At 37.2% G+C, this 16687-nt stretch overlaps 1 long non-coding RNA gene across 3 annotated transcripts in view; it reads left to right on the top strand.

The window, feature by feature from the left end:
• LOC130154180 (uncharacterized) overlaps nt 1-16687 on the top strand; it is a 69028-nt gene that overhangs the window by 21710 nt on the left and 30631 nt on the right. For all 3 annotated transcript variants that reach the window (XR_008823625.1, XR_008823623.1, XR_008823624.1), the window contains exons 3-4: nt 11888-12034; nt 12980-13097. This is a non-coding gene — a long non-coding RNA (uncharacterized LOC130154180). The remainder of the gene's footprint in view (nt 1-11887; nt 12035-12979; nt 13098-16687) is intronic.

Below are 16687 nucleotides of genomic sequence, written 5' to 3'. Positions count from 1 at the left end.
CTGATGTTTCTGAATGAACTTTGAGAATTTCCTTTATATACAATTGGCCAAAGGAAAAGCCATGAAACTGAGCACTCTACAGATGCTGAAGAATTAAATCTTTTTCAGGGTTAAATCAATATTTCAACCTTTTAGGCTTTGCTGCATTTGTCACTGCATGTATAAAACAATGTTAGGCATATGGCCTAGACCCAAGAAATAGTGTCATGCTTGCCAGCATAAGTCAATTATATTATTGCTATAGTATTTTTTTCTTTTTCTTTCTTTCTTTCTCTCTTTCTTTCTTCCTTTCTTTCTTTCTTCCTTTCTTTCTTTCTTTCTTTCTTTCTTTCTTTCTTTCTTTCTTTCTTTCCTTCTTTCTTTTCTTTCTTTCTTTTTCTTTTTTTTTTTTCCAACAGCAAATGATATATGAGATGAGGACCTGAAAGACACAACTGCAATCTGGGACTGAGGATGATGGGGTTAAAAGTAGTTTCTCCATTGTACCCAATATAGGGAGGCAGATTTTCTGCACAGTGCTTTTCTTTACCAGAGGTATTTATCATGAGAATCAGTGAGCAAAGTGAACATATGATAACTAATGAGCTGCAAAATACAGCATGCCAAGTAGAAGAAAGGAGAAAAGAAGCTGCGTGAAGATCGTACTGCTTTTCTGGAACACTTCCTGCTGTCTCAGTATCTCTTATTTTTACACTGGTATATTAGCTCTGACTCTATGAGTCAAAGTGTCTGGCAGCTCTCATGCCAAAAGAATTACAAGTGGTTACATGGACAAGAAAGAGATACTGATTCTGCTCCTTTTCCATTGGTACCTTTTGTTTTTAAAAGTAAAAGCAGAAGCAATTGTAGTATTTCATACAAAAAATTTCCAGGGTAACAGTGAAATGGAGAGGGGCCTGAATGTACTGTCCTTAGAGTGGCAAAATCTTCAGTTCAAATCAATGAGATTTATCCTGCTCTGAAGGGATGGCAGGATGTGCCAGGTAAACTTACAGCATAACTGTAGCCTTGAGTGCGAACTATGAGCAGCATTTGGAAGGCACCAGGATTTTACAAAGCAGCACTACCCACAGTGAGACACCTTACATTTGAGTTTACATCAATCTACCTGATTTAAAGATGCTCTGTGCTATAATGATATCTGTCAGTGGCAGTGGAGGAATACCTGTTTTCCAAGCCATTTGTTGTAATAGAAATAACCTGTTTCTTGTGACTACTCACCACCCTTCCATCTGCTAAACATTTGGAACAGACACTTTCCATCCAACTTGGATCAGATACTAACTACACTGGCACAAATGAAATGCTAAAGCCAGATATTCCTGCTCGGCAAAATTTGTCCCAGGCAAAGCTTAAAACCTTCTTCCACTTGCAACATTTGACATGCTCTGTTTGTTTTAGCTAAACAGGTCCTGTGTAATGAAATACAGAATTTTGTAAAGGCTATTTTTCTACCATTCAAAACCCACAGCTCTCTTGATTTCTTGAAGCTAAGAAAACTGCAAAATTGCAAGCACTCAGTGAGACAACAATATATATATTAATGATAATAGCAAGGATGTATTTACAGGATTGCAAAAGATGTGTTTTATTCTTCAACGAATTTTATCATGCTCTGCAGAAATTTTCAACTGTCCCACCGTACTTCAGCCTCTGATACTCAGTTGTTGCAGTCCAGGCTTTACAACGACCCACTAATTTTAAATGCAGGTGCTGCAGAATACAAATTGTGCCAAGATGCTTCTCTGCACACTCTAGTTAATCTGTTTTTCTTTTAAGTGCCAGTTTACATAAGTAAACATAATTTCATGAACTTCTGGGTCTCTCTCTAGGTTACTTAATATCATCTTAAGCCTTCTCCAACAATGCAAAAACCGGCATATAAACCCACAGTTTGCTGGTTTTCTGAAAGAGCAGAGCTTCACTTTTTTTTTATTTGCGCACCACATAATGTAGCCCTGAGATCTGTCTGTAGGGTGCAGCTTGTCATGCCCTGGTGTTCTTCAGGGTGAGAATCCCAGCTTTTAAAATACTTGGAGACTTTTAGTTTCTTCTATAAATACAGACACAGTAATAGTAGCTGCGGTAGTATGTTCTACAATGAATGGAGATTAAAGTCTCTCTTTTTTGTAATAAAGATGCATATTTACCTCTTTTTTTTCCTTCCCTTACAGCCTTTTATTTTCTAGATGAATCTCTTCCTTTTCATTAAAAGTTCATAGAAAATGTGATTCTGTTATGTACCACACATACACACTTCAGTATTCGTGCAAGTATGGCTCCAGATAGGCTCTCATAGTTGATTAAGTTGACGCTGGAACTTGAAAAAAACAACTGTGTATTTTATTCCAGTAATTCCAGTATAGACCTGATGTATTTTTGCTCTTTCATTGAGTTTTAATTCAAAACATAAGGTTTTGAACAGTAATACCTAATGCTGTTTGTTTCCCAGCTGGGATATATCTCACTGAAAGTATCTATTATCTAGTAATGACTAACATGTATAAATATTTTATACTTTTTCATGACTCAGTACCACAAGCTATCAACATGTGGTACATATTTTTGCTCTGCACAGTAGAATTGGGAACTCTACACTGGAAGGAAAAATGCATTATTTTTTTTTTTCTACATAGCTTCTTAATGATGGAGTAGGATGATGAAATTTGGGATCAGCTTGGGAGGTTTTCTTGTTTTTATAAGTGATTGGGACTGTATGTTTTCTGTGGCAAGCAGTTTTCTTTTCATTCCACTTTTATTTCCTTCACTGGTGTCTTGGAACACATGTCATTACCAATGTCTAATTCCAGAAGACTTTCTTAATGCATCTTAAGGCACTGATCAAAGAGAATGTGATTTGCTACTAAACATTCACAAGAGCACAGATTAAAGTCCCATATTTTCACTTTTTCAGTCCTGCAGGACTCACACTGATCTTGTATAAAATTTTAAAATTCATGAACTTTTGACCTTGTGCCTACTACGTTGCTGAACACTGAACCTTATCCCTCTGGTAAAAGTAGTTTTTCAAGGTGGCTCAGAATTAATTTAGACATTTACCACTCACTTTTTCATTTAGCAGTATTTTATGATTTAAAATTATAATTCCAGAATTGTTCAAGCTGCTTTTTTTCCTGAGATAATTAATATTTGCATTTTTAATTAGTCATTAAAGTCTTACATTTTTAGAAGGTGAATAAAGTGTATTTTATCTGCTTTACCCTAATTGTATTTTAAAGGATTCCACAAACTCAGTAATTATGTGCAAAGATTCTTGTTTGTTAGTCTCAAGGGACTGCAAGAAGGTAAAGATATAAAATTAACTTTTCAATAGGACATAGATAAGAGACAGAATGCTTGGTAGTTTATGTCACCCACCAAGCAGCAAAGAAATATCACTCCTTTGTAGTATTTTTGCAGCAACATCAGGTCTTTGTTAACAGTTCTGTGATAACAAATGACCCTAAGAATGGCTCTTTGGTTCAGTTCAAGAGCCTTTCTAATAACCCACAGCTGTTTGACAAGCAATGGGAGTGGGAGTTTCTGGGAGCTGTGCTTAAGGACCTCAAATACTGCTTCAACTGCCTCCTATAATTTCTTTGGGGTAACCAGTCTGATGCGTTATTTTAGCCACAGTAGTTTGTTCCTGGTTTCTTCTCAGTTCCTGACTGTGTATTTTTTCTGTTACTCACATGAAAGTTACTCATTACATGGAAAGAAAGAAGGAAGGTAGGTGCATTGTTTCAAAATTGTACAAACATACTGTGAAAAAGATGAGCATTGTGAAATCCAGTATTTACTGAACTCCCTGTCTGGGTCACTTCAGAGATAGAACAACTGCTTGACAGACTATCACACTTCCTAATTAATATAGAGTATAAAATAAATGGAATGAGGCCACTGGTATGACTCTTAAATTGAATTAAGGATTTAGCTAGACCATATAATCCTAAAAAAATTAAAAAGTGACAAATACCATACTGAGGCAAAGGTGAGAAGAATAAGGGTAAAGATATTATGAATATTTTCAGCTTAATGGACGTGTTAAAAAGTTGGACTTGGTTATTGCATCATAAGAATATGTTAGGAGGTGTACAGTAATTTTGCCATTTAATTTTTATGTGAGAATTAAAGCATGGAGAATACAACTTATCTTAGACGAAAAATATTGAAGGTACAAATCACAGTGGAAAAAAGTGGGTATTTCATATTTGTGTCCAGAATTAAATGTAAGAAGGAAAAGGCATAAATTCTAAGGTAGACTCTTATTCCATTGCATAGTGTTACGTGCTTAACATGGTAGTTAATTTCTTTGATCTATTTCCAAAGTAGCATAAAAAGTCATTGCTATAAAGAGGCTAGAATGTCTCAGTCTTCAGCTGATATTGTTATGACATAACATGACCATATGTTGCAAGGAAATAAATTATTTGCATCAGTATTCTCATGTGTGTGGTCTATTAATTGTCAGTTCACCATTGTTTTAAATGGATTTAACAAACTGATTGTGCAGCGAAAAAAGCCATTCCTTTTCTAATTAAGTTATTAAACAGTTCAGGTGGTAACCTCATAAGCAGTTTAAAACCCAACCTATATTGCTACTGATGCAATTTCAGTTGGACTAAAGTTTCAAATTTATACAAATTCATGCACTTCATACAAGATATAAGGCCACCAGACAGCATACTCCAGACATGTTTCAGGTTTCCCTCAAAAAAGTTCATCAGAAGAATCCACCCACAGTCTGGTTCCACATTGCTGAAGAAAAATGTGACTAAAAGCAAAATTTTCACGTTTCCGCTAAAATCATCATCACAAAGAAACTTGTTGCAAACAGGAGATGGGTGAATGTTTTTGTCTGGAATGTTTTTCACCCCAAATTACCAAACTGAGTTAAACAAAGCAGTCCCTAAATTAATTGTGATTGTTTTCAGTGAAGAAGAATGGAACTCCAAAACGATCCAATGTTGAAACATCTTGCTGCAAAATTTAAAAGCAATGCGCTTTCACTATCAAAACAGCTTTTCTTGTAGAAACTGAATTTCTATGTAAAAATAGATCTCTCTGTTAACTTTGAAAGTCCTAAAAATATGAAGCAAAGTATTCCATTTAGACATGAGTGAAGTATTTTGCTGTATACAAAATTGAATTTTCAGGGGTTTATTCCAGCTTGTTTTAAAATTAATCTTTTCCCAATTCAGTCAGTGGAGCACATATTCAGCTATTCATAGGGCTCTGATTCTGTTTGCAATTGTTTCTCATGTTATTTGGAAGCAAGTGGTAGAAATCAAACTACAGAGGAACAGAATACAATAGAAAGAACAGTTATTAAAAGGAAAAGGCAGGTTGGTGTGATGGAGGAATCAGACCAGAGAGTTCTGCTGATACATCAGCAAACACTACTGGAGAGCCTGAGAAAAATTGCCTGGTTTATTGAACAGCCCATTAACTAACTTACGGGCAAAATGTGGAGAGATGAGTAGTCTGTAGAAGAGGAAAGGTCAGAACTTAGATCTGTTACCAAATCCCCTTTTGACCCCCCTGTGCTCTGTTCACAATGTGTGACCCCTCCATGGGTAATCTCTATTGTACAACTCCAATATTAGGAGACTCTTTTGGTTATGATACAAGTTAGACTAGTCACCAACAGAAATTCGCTTTCAAGCTGATTGAATTTGGAGATGAAACAGCTATATTCAAGCAACAAAGTTGTTCCCATGCACCAATTTTGAATGGCAAACAGTTTGACTGATGCAGGGCCAGGAGGAAGGGCACGTGGAATCTTTAGGGAGATTTTTATGATGAGCAACAGCACTTCCAGCCCCTGAGCAAGCAGTAGTTAGGAAAGATACCAAGAGTTGAGGAGTAGCATCTCTTCTTTTTTTCTTATCCCAGTCCTGCTGGGCTCCCACAAAGACGTCTAGCCCAGGTGGTGAAAGAACAAAATATAGCAAACAATCACCCTGCCAAGTTGTTCCATTATCCCTAGTCAGAGCAGGGTTCACTGTCTTCATGGGGATTACTGCCCATTTGAAATTGCTCTGACTCCAGATACAGTTTGCTGTGATTCTTACCACCCTGAAATGCTTTTCCTCAGTGGAAAACAGAGACTGGAGCTACCCAACACAAGATCACTCTTTAGAAAAGGAGGACTGGAGCAGGGCCAGGGCCTCATTTCTTATGCAGTATTGACTAAGTCAGTGTCAGAATTTATGTTTTCCTCAAATTATGACATAAGAAAAAGTCCTTTCATAGCTTATTCAGCTAGAAAAAAGAAGAAACAATAGCATGACATTTTCTAATCGGATATTTTCCCCACTTTTCCAAAAGACAGTGTCCATCTGTTTTAGCATCTGCTCAGTGTAGTTCAAAATTCTCCCAAACCCAACAAATATGAGAAATGGCTTCATTGCCTTCAAAATGTCAAGATCTAAGAATTTCCTGGAGAAAAAATGCATGTGTTGTCATTATTGCTGTAAAAAGTCTCTCTGATGCTTGATCCCTCTCCTGTTTAAATACAGTATGCAATCTCCATTTATTTCAATAGGTTTGAGAAAGGTACTTGACTCAAAATTGTGATGTTTCCAAACACAAATTATTTTTTAAAAGTGCAAAAATTTGCCCTGCTTTAAACTAAAGGCACTGACCTTTTGTCGCAGTGTCTTTGGAGCCCTTACAGCAATAAGATGAGCAGACTATGTCCTTGAAATGAAGTATCACTTCTAACATGAAACTTTTGATGGAAAACATATTTTTGGAGTAATAAAATAATCTGCACAGGTTGTTTCCACATATCTCACTATCCAACAGGGGAATATGGGAAGGAGTTGTTCGTGAAAGGCTTATGCTGTCCACCTTTTTCTTTCTCTTAGTGCTCACTGGCAATACCCCATTCTATTGTGTTCGATCTTCCCCAGACATGCAAAGCAAATGCTTTTGCCTCTGTCTGAAAACGTGAAAACATTAAATTTTCCTGTCATTTCTGCTAAGACCCCCTGGAGGGTACTCTTTGGATCACATTTTTGCCCTCAGGTTTGCTCCTTCTGCAATTCCAATGATCTAGGACACTTCACAAAAGTAATTTGATATCAATATTCATAAAATAATTCAAGTTGGAAGAGACCTTTGGAGGTCATTCAACAGATCCGCCTCATTAATCAACTCACATAGTATGTTCATAAAATAATTTTATCTCAGTGATCATAACCTGATGGCATATCAGATATATGTCTGCCTGGCATGTGAACGCTTCTGCTGAGTAATACATTTACAAATTCACTTGTTTTTTCATGCATGTTTTAGACTGTTTTGTCAGATTGAATTTATCTCTAAGTTATAGTTCCTTGAATAAATATTCTCTCTTGGTATGACAAAAAATAATGCCACAACATTTCAGTTCAGTCAAAAGAAGTGGAAAGGAATACACTGAAAAACAAAATTACTGTAGTTTGGGATATCTTTTTTCACAGCTTTTCTGATTGCTTAACTCTGTACTGCCTTCCAGAAAGTTTTAGAATTATTGCATCTTATCTTCCACATTCCTTCCTCTGTATGCTGACCCTTCCGCTGCCTTGCACGTTATTGATTCCAAATGTGATCTTCCAGCTTGTGTTTCTGTCATTCCGTGTTGTCAGTCTGATACTACCTGCTTCAATGAGGAAGACTGGTCTAGGCACAGATTTCCTGAAAATATCAGCCAGTGTCTGACAGATATTACTAGCATGAGGTAATCTAACCGTAAACTACCAAAAGAAATGGAGAATCTTTTCCCTGTGGGAGCCAGATGAGATTCCACATTAACCAGACAGTAATATGTCTATGAAAGACTACTTACACTCAAAACATGTAGCAAATGCATTTCTGATTGGAATAATCCCCATAGCCCAGGGGTTTCAGGCAAGGGGAATGAGACATTATTCCATTGGCCTTGTTAACACTGAGGTAACTGCCCCTTTTATTGAATCCCAGTGGTCCATGTTTAGCCTATAGTAGCAGCAAAGACTCCAGGTTTGCTCTATTTTTACCACTGAGCAGGATGTGAGGTCTGAAAGTAAGGAAAAGTTGTTTATGCACATATACTGACAGCTACATTCGTAAGCAATGAAGTCTGATTTATCCCACCAATTTCTGTTCCTTCCTTCCTTTATCCCACAGTTTGAGTTGTTGCTGGTTCTGATTAGCATTTGTACATTTCCATGAAAACTGGTAGATTGTTTAAAAGAAGAGGTTTGGAAATAGCAAAGGATGACAACAACCAGTGACTGATACATGAATTGTGTTAACAGTGCTGCTATCCTACTGACAAATGTCAGGATGAATAGTAAAGCAGGATGAGAAACATCACGATGCCTTAAGAGAGACGTGAAATACAGCGCAATTAAATGTAGATGACATACATATCAAAACAAATAGGTCTAAATGGCTGACCTTATTTATATAAAGAATGACACTTATATGGCAAAAGGAATGGAATTTGAATTACTATCTTTAAATGGCAGTACTTAAAGAGTATGAGGCTTCAGCAGTCTTCTGTAGAAATAGATGGATATAAGAGAGCATGATTTAGTGATGGAAAAGCCTCCATTCAGTACATAAATCTCATCAGATATTCTTTATCTAAAAGCTGTGTTACAGCCTTATCATCAGGGTGACTAAAATTGAATGAATTAAAATATCATCTGGAATTAAGTCAATCCCTTTGTTATTATTCATTCTATCAATGGAATTCTTATGACAAGAGGGAAAAAAAAATTAGCTGATAAAATCAGCATGATCAGTGGTTTCAACCTGAAATGATTATTGCTTTCAGTAAATCGGTTAAAACATGAGTTGTGTTAATGCTTCCTACTTACTAATTTTTAGATATATGGACACATTCATTGAATCAATAGGATTATACTTGCTTTTGAGTGTACAAGAGCTGGTCTATACATTGTTTTTGGTGAGAAATACAAATAACAGCTAGAACATTTGGTGCAGATTTAGTTACAATGATACAAAATACTTATTTACTATGATGTAATTACTATCCTTCTTTTTGTCTGATAAATTCTGTGGAGGCTGGGCTCCTAATCCAGGTTGCTTTGGAATTAACTTTGTAACTGAATAATGCATTTGGGAGAACGGTCCCTAGAAAAAGGAAATTTATCTTAAAGAGTATTTAAGTGATAATATCAAACCAGGAAAATTAATAGCAGCTGAAACTCTGAATGTAAAATATGTTTTTATGCAGGTTGCAAAAAGGATTAATGCATGTATCAGATATACATATATCCTATGTACAGATTTTTACAAAAGTTCCCATTTCTGAATATTAGTGAATATAAAATATACCTCCTTTTTTTAACACACATTTGTGTCAATAGAAATATGAATAAACTCTCTTTGATATGTCAAATTCTTCAGTCACAGGAGCAGTTATATGTATTTTCTAACACGCCTTTGTTTTTACCTGGGAACACTCTCAAAGGCATTCCTGTGAGTTTCTGAACCCGACAAAGGGTTTGCGTTTAGAGGGGACTTGTAGCAGTGCATGTCCCGGGGGCTGGTTGCCCCCGCAAGACACTGGCTGTTATTGAAGCAAGGCATAGAGTTCTGTAAGTGCAATAAGAACAGTGTATTGCTCAGGTGATTGAACTGATGAAGCAGCTCAAATCTTTCCTTGTGAGGAAAAGCTGCAAGAGTGCTTTAAATTAAACCACTGGTTTCCAACATGTTTAACTAATCTTGTAACAGGAAGGAAGGAGAAAAACTGGGAATATGTTTGATTTTTTCTTTTACATTCCCACTAATAACAAGAATAAATCAAAGAAACTACAATAGGATGGCCGGTTTGTTTATCCTTTAGCAATGTGTGCTTTTCTTTATAGCATCTGGGAACTGCTGCTTCTGTATCCCAAGAATGCAATTCTAAATATTCTGTATGAGTTTTTTAGAGGAGACCTTATGTACAGAGAAGTATCTCTTAGTGTATTTAAGCCTAAGCATAGATGAAGTATAATGAACAATCTGTTAAATGTTAATGTAATTTATCCTTTCTTAATTTACAAACATGACATATTGCATGTATTTAGTGTTAATCTGTTTTAGACACTCATTTGTTTTGACCTATGTCCATAATATATTATGTACCTTGAGATATTTATCTTGTCACTTTGAAACAAGATTACAATTAATATGACACACATGAGTTTAAATTAGTACTCCAACTAGAGATGTGTGAGTAATGAATTAGCCACAGCCTTGAACTGTTGGCAGACAATTTAAATTGCCTGCCTCTTTCTGATGCACGATCTGGAATCACTAAATATGTACATGGTCTTAAGTCAACATGTTTTTTAGATCAGTGACTGAGCAACACTCTTTGAACATTTTTTTCTAGGGGAAAATAACCAAAAAAAAGTTAGTTTGGGACTGTATAGTCAGATGTCTGAATGCAAACAATTCTTCCACAGATTTGTTTTGTCACACCACATTTGGTTTGCTATTGCAAGGTCAAGCCTAAAAAGTTAAGTGGTTGCCTATAGGAAGCAGGACTGTAATTGTGATATCATTAGAAATACAGAATTGTGGATAATACTTTATATTTGTGCTTGTCACTTGTCTGTTTTTTGACAAGAGGAGGCAGTTTTGATGGGCTTCCCGTGGTCCTTGTGGTTTTTATCCTGTTATCCAATTTTCTGCTGCACTGCTTTCCTTCTGTCACACTGACTGCTAGCCAGCCTTGCGTCCTTTACTGGAAGGGCATACAAAGCTTTTCACTATAGTGGACAGAGATAAAAGGAGAGGCAATAACAGGCCTGAATTTTGATAAGTACCTTATGTCCCCTGTCCAGGGTAAGTCATACATCATCTATATATCACCTGAAGGTCTTTCAAATTTACAGAAAAGCTAACATTTATGGAATATGTGTATATAACCAAGTATAAACTTTTAAAAATCAAATAAATCCTGGAAAAAGAGAAAACAACCTATGATTTTAAGGGCTATTTGTGGGCGACAGGGAACCACTTAAGTTTAGTGACCCTGTATTCTTTGAAAAAGTCAGAAGCAAAAAATTCCCAACCATAAACCACAGCATAAGTCCTAGTATGTAAGTAAGTGAATACTACCCAGTAAAACTCTACCCTTTATTCATTCAGATCATAACATCCAATAGTCTTTGGATATGATTTTCTACTAACTTTCTATTTTTTTTGGAACTGGAGTTTGGCAAGAACAAGATTGAGTGTATACAAGGGACATACTCTGTACATGTTTACATGCTGATTTATTCTGCTTTAGATGTATCTTATATAAAACTAAGTTAATCTTTGCTGATGGTCACATTTGCTCCTATTCATTGAAAACAAGTGTAAAAGATGTGTAGGGCTTGCACAAACCTTGGCTTTTTGTTATACTTTATGCCAAAATTATCCATCTGACTGTTTTAAAACCCCACTCCCCATAAACTTAAGGACACAAGCATAATCATGTAGCCAAGATATCAAGGCTATGTCTGAGCCAGGTAGGAGCGTTTTGAGTGCTTATGCCTAGGTTCATGCTTCATTTGGACTCCATCATGACGGTAGGAGGATTTTGTAACAGCCTACCTGCCTCTCACCATGCCCTGGCTGCTTTGGCTGGGACCTGGAAAGCAGAAGTGAGGGGAGCAACAGCACACAGCCATCAGGTTCCCAGCCTGGACAATCAGGAGCCTAGGGCAGCTGGTCTCCCTGGGGCTGTGTGCCATCTAGACATGGCCCAGGAGAGCTGTATCTCATTCCATATGTACTGCTCTAGGTCTTCAAACAGCTCCCAGCTACTTTGTTTCCCTGCCTTCTTTGTGCATAACTGAGGTAGGTAGAAATGCTCTTCTAACAGTTGTTATTTTGTCATATGCCATAGACTGCCAGTAACATTCCTCTGGGCATTGCCAAGAAAGAAGACTTTAAATGGAAAGAAATTGTTCTGTAAGATGTCAGAGACAGCTGTGTCACTGAAAGAAAGTACATCTAATATGGTCCCATCATCACTGATAAGTAATAAGCAAAGGTATTTCTCCTTATTTGTTAAAATATATTTTAAGTACAGGGAATTTTTGGTTTATCTAGAACTTTTTCTGTATATCTTACCTGTTACTCTTCTTGCTAGACTCAATATCAACATCTATAAAAGAATAAATAATTGCCCTGAATATCTGGGAAAATTTGATAAAGCCATTTTGGTGGAATGAGGCAGTCTCCCAAAGAAGCATCTTAATCCTTGTTAGTAACTTCTAAAACTGTTTTGAATAATGTAGTAAGTCATAAGATTATAGATATAACCCCTACTTTAGTCATAGGTTGGGGTATGATTTAGTAGATGTCTTTTTATAACTTTATTTTTAAGAGGGTTTTTTATATGCCATATGGGGTGTAGGATGTAGCTGGAACAGATTGGAGTTCATTAATCAGTAATTCATACTTCATACAGAGCAGAATTGGTGTTAAAAGTAATTAATTCTTTAACATTCTTGGTCAGGGACAGCAAGCACTTACAAGCATAATGATTGCTGTCTTTACAGGGCTTTTTCCACAGCCGCCTCCTTCATTCCCACATGTGAGAGTATGCAGTTGCATGTTTGGAAATGAGTGGTTGCAAGAGTCAGCATTCACACTGGTTTATTAAGAGACAAAGGTGATACAGCCACAAAACGAATTTAGTTAGTTACACTCAGCAAATCTGGGGTGAGATCACAAGAGTTACGTGATATCATAAGAAACCTGGCCACATAAAAGAAACTTAAAGGTATTACCAAGCTTTGAAAAGTCAAGAAAACGGAAATCAGATTAGTCTAATGCTCTAAGGTTTGGTAGGTCAAAGAGGAAGAAACTTTTATGTGAAGAAATAAGTGGGATTTGTATTATATACTGTAAGTAGCTCTAAAATGCACTACGCAATACATTAGCAGGATATTTTTACATATTTTTGTCTTGTTTTATTTTATACTACCAACAGTCTTAAGAAGTCTTGCTTCTCATTAGATGACTTCAGTCTTAATGAATGGATGACATCTGGTAGCTGCCATGCCTAGGATCTCAGTCAACAGAGCGTGCACTAAGGACTCCTCTATAAGGTATGAAAGATGTCCAGGAAGTGCCTTCAGGCAAAAAATGTCTCTGAATTCTTAATCGCTTATGTGACTTTCTTCTGTACTAGTTTTATCTGTACATATAATATGGCATCAGTTTATTAGTTTATTGACCTGTTTATAGCGGTACATGTATCTTCTACTTTTATTCTGTTCTCTCTTACATACTTATGTGTGGTTTTCCTCATGAGAAGCTAGGAGTGTTTTTTTGGTTATGGTTTTTTCTGTTAGTTTTTTCCTCTCTCTCTCTCTCTTTTTTTTTTTTTTTTTTTTTTAATCCAGGCATCGGGCTCAAGTAGAGTGTCACAAATCCTAATCATTGAAACCATTGAAAAAGCTGAAGAAGCTGAACTTGCACCCAAATAATTGCTCTTGTCCATAGTAAGCTGCAGAATAGGTATGTGTCCATGCACCTCAAAGAGCTCTTTTAAATTCTGAGATTCAGGTACAGGCTAGATGGATATAAATCAAAATGCAGGCAATACAGAGACCTATTCCATTCAAAAGCTTACCTACATTAAGATTGTGCTTTTCTGTTTTAATGTTTCTTGGGTTTGGGTAGCTTTTATGGACTCCTGTGGTTTAGTGCTGGTAAGTCAAACGTGACTGTGATGCATATCTAAACTTCTGGATTCTCATTCATACTGAAACTCTAGATGTCTTGTGGTTTTTGTGACACAGCAGAATGATGCAAAACACTTAATTGCATCTCACCTGTGATTACTTATCTGGATTTGAACAACCCATTTCAGAAAGAATGGTGCTTTTTTTTTGACTCATTGACTCTGGTCTGGTAATTTCAGTAGTTTTATAACTGTGCACTCTCTGGACTCAACCATAGAATTAAGATTTCAAGTTTCCTTAGGAGTAAATGATTGCAAGAGACAATTCCTCTTCTAAGCAACAATTAGAGCATTAGCTGAACAAAGAGCTTCATCTGGCAATTAGTATTCCTGTGGTGAGCAGGGAGAGAATTAGTCAGAGATACAAGAGGCTCAGACTGCCAGAGCTGAAGCAAAAGGCTTGGTGTGCAAGCTTTCTGATGCTCCAGTGCCTTTTCTCCTCCCAGTTTGAGAATCTCTTGCATTTTTTTTTCACAAAAGGTTAATACTCTTGTGTCGAAAGAATACATTATGGCTCAAACGTTCATCTATGCTTCAAAAGATAGGCAACAGCTACTGGAAACAGCAGGGCTCTCTGCTGTGTTTTTAGTCCTGAGGCTGATCAATAAACTCTAGTGACACAAGGGAGGAAGGGGTAACACACTCACACGCTGCTCAGCCCCAGGAATGCAGAAAGCATGAATAGAAAGCTAAATGTTTCTTTAAGAAATGAGACCCAAGCACAGATGGCACTCTGTATTCATGGAAGGCTCCCACATGGTGCAAAGAATTAGAGCCTGCAGGGCCTCATAAAAATAGTGGAATCACCTATACGCAAAATCTTCAGCCTGACTCGCTCTCAGCTACATCGCTGTAAGATAGTAGGAGTAAAGGTATTAAAGTCATTGGATTAATGCAGTGTAACGCCGTCCTTAGAGCTGAACTTCACACGCACTGTGTGAAGTCCTTATCCAAAGGGCTTGTAGTGACTGCGTCATGAATAAACCAGGCAAGAAACCTAAAACTCCATCTTTAACCAGAATGAAACAGATCATGGATAGTATTTGGGGCCAATACTCCTGTTGAGGTGGAAACAACCCAGAAATCCAGCTTAATGGAGCATCTGGGGATTTCACAGGGATGGAAGTTAGGTCTTGTATTATTAACCATTTCTAAAGCACCATTTTTATAGCTCTTTAGCTCAGAAGCAGTGTGAAGTCAGGAGAAAGAAAATAAGCCTGGTCTGTCTGTCTAGTAATCATCAGATGCCTAAAGCGCCCTTAAAAGAGAAATAAAATAATTTCATGCTCAGCCTTCTAAGTTGCAAGTCAGAAGAATTTCCAGATATTCCAGAATTTCAGATGTCCTGGAACAGATTAAAACATTGCTGCTGAAGAAAATTGGCTAATTCCAGGAATCTACACCTTAAATGGAAACAAGCAGAATTTATCTGCTGGACATTTGTAGTGGATATAAATAATGCACGCCACTTAAAGACAAATATTTATATTAGTTTCAGCAACTAAATCTTTCCACAGTTTCTATATCACTAAGTTCACTTGCGCTACTTAGATCAGTGCTAAAACAGTTGCAAGAAAATAAAATGATCTCTTAATTTTGATTCAATACAAAGGCTTGCAGTTTAGTTGTCTTTGATGTCCTCTAGTAGATCACACAGCAAATAACATAGTTTCTTCAGAATTTAGCTGCTGTGGGTGTGTTAATTCTGAATTCTCCCTAGTAATGGGAAAAAAAAAGTTGTGTCAGTATCATGTTTGCTGATTGCTTTAAAATGAACTTGTATTTGAATTTCTGATCCTGCAGAACTTCTATTAAAAGGAAAGAATGTTAAACTTAAAGCAATCTGGGGAGACAAAACCTTTTCATGTAACTGCTGCGCACCTGGATCTGAGAAACTGCACTGGTGGCAGCGGAGTGGTGAGAAGAGAGATGTGACTCTCTCTAGCCCACACAGGCCCTAGGGGCTGTATATGTTCCTGCCTGAGGAACCTTCTTTTTCCGAGTTTTCGCTAAGGAAAAGGCAGATGGAAGGAAACTATTCACCACACATCCTTCATGTCTTCCCAGTCTCAATCTTCTTAACCATGAGTGAATTTTTGTGCTGTGGTTTTCTGCTAAAGGAAGCCCTCCACTCTGGAATGCCCCTTGAGCTGTGGTCCATCAGGCTGTAAGGGAGGGCTTTCGGGTCCAAGTCATGACTTGGTGTAAATCTACCAAGGCTGGACCTTGAATTCCTGGTAGGAAGTGTTGCTAGTGAGGTACTAGCTGTGAGAAACACTTGGTTTTGAAACAGAACTGACTTTGGAGGGAAAGAAACATAATCAGATGAGAGCCAGAACCCACCATAAGTCTTGTCGGTATGTTTTGAATGTCTGGAGTTAAGATAGAGACTGAGGAGGAAGAGAGGACTGTTACGAGAATAGCAATGGGATTGTTGTGTTTTATGAATAACAGTGTGTGTTTTAACTACCATGTCAAATGGAGGCAGTGTTATCTCTGTACAGCTCCAGAGCATCCTCTCTGCAAGCTTTCTTTCTGCCTGTCCATGTATCAGCCCTTAGAAAACTGCCCTCCCAGACCAAGGAGATCCCTCATAGCCTAGCAGAGCAGCCTGCAGAGTCCCTCTGTGCCATATTAGTGGCATCTGTTGCTGCTAGGAAGGACACTTAAGTATAGTACATTACATACCAGACAGATTTTTAACAGGTGCCACAGTTTCCTAGGTGGATGCTAGGTTGTTCACTTGCTGGAAACACATCCAAGAGCAACTTAAAGTGTAAGAGGTCAGGCTGGTCTCAGGCATATAGCCTAAATACCTGGTCTAAGATACTTGAGTGAGGGTAGATTAAGCATTGCTGAATTTGGAGATCATAGAAACGATGATCTTACAAATACACATGCTTATTACGCATTATAGAACCAGCACATAAACTAAGTTGGAGTAATTAAATA

Source organism: Falco biarmicus, chromosome 8 (genome assembly GCF_023638135.1).
Source record: "Falco biarmicus isolate bFalBia1 chromosome 8, bFalBia1.pri, whole genome shotgun sequence".
NCBI lineage: Eukaryota > Metazoa > Chordata > Aves > Falconiformes > Falconidae > Falco > Falco biarmicus.
The sequence above is the reverse complement of the archived record's forward strand: the minus strand, read 5'-3'. Positions and strand labels throughout refer to the sequence as shown.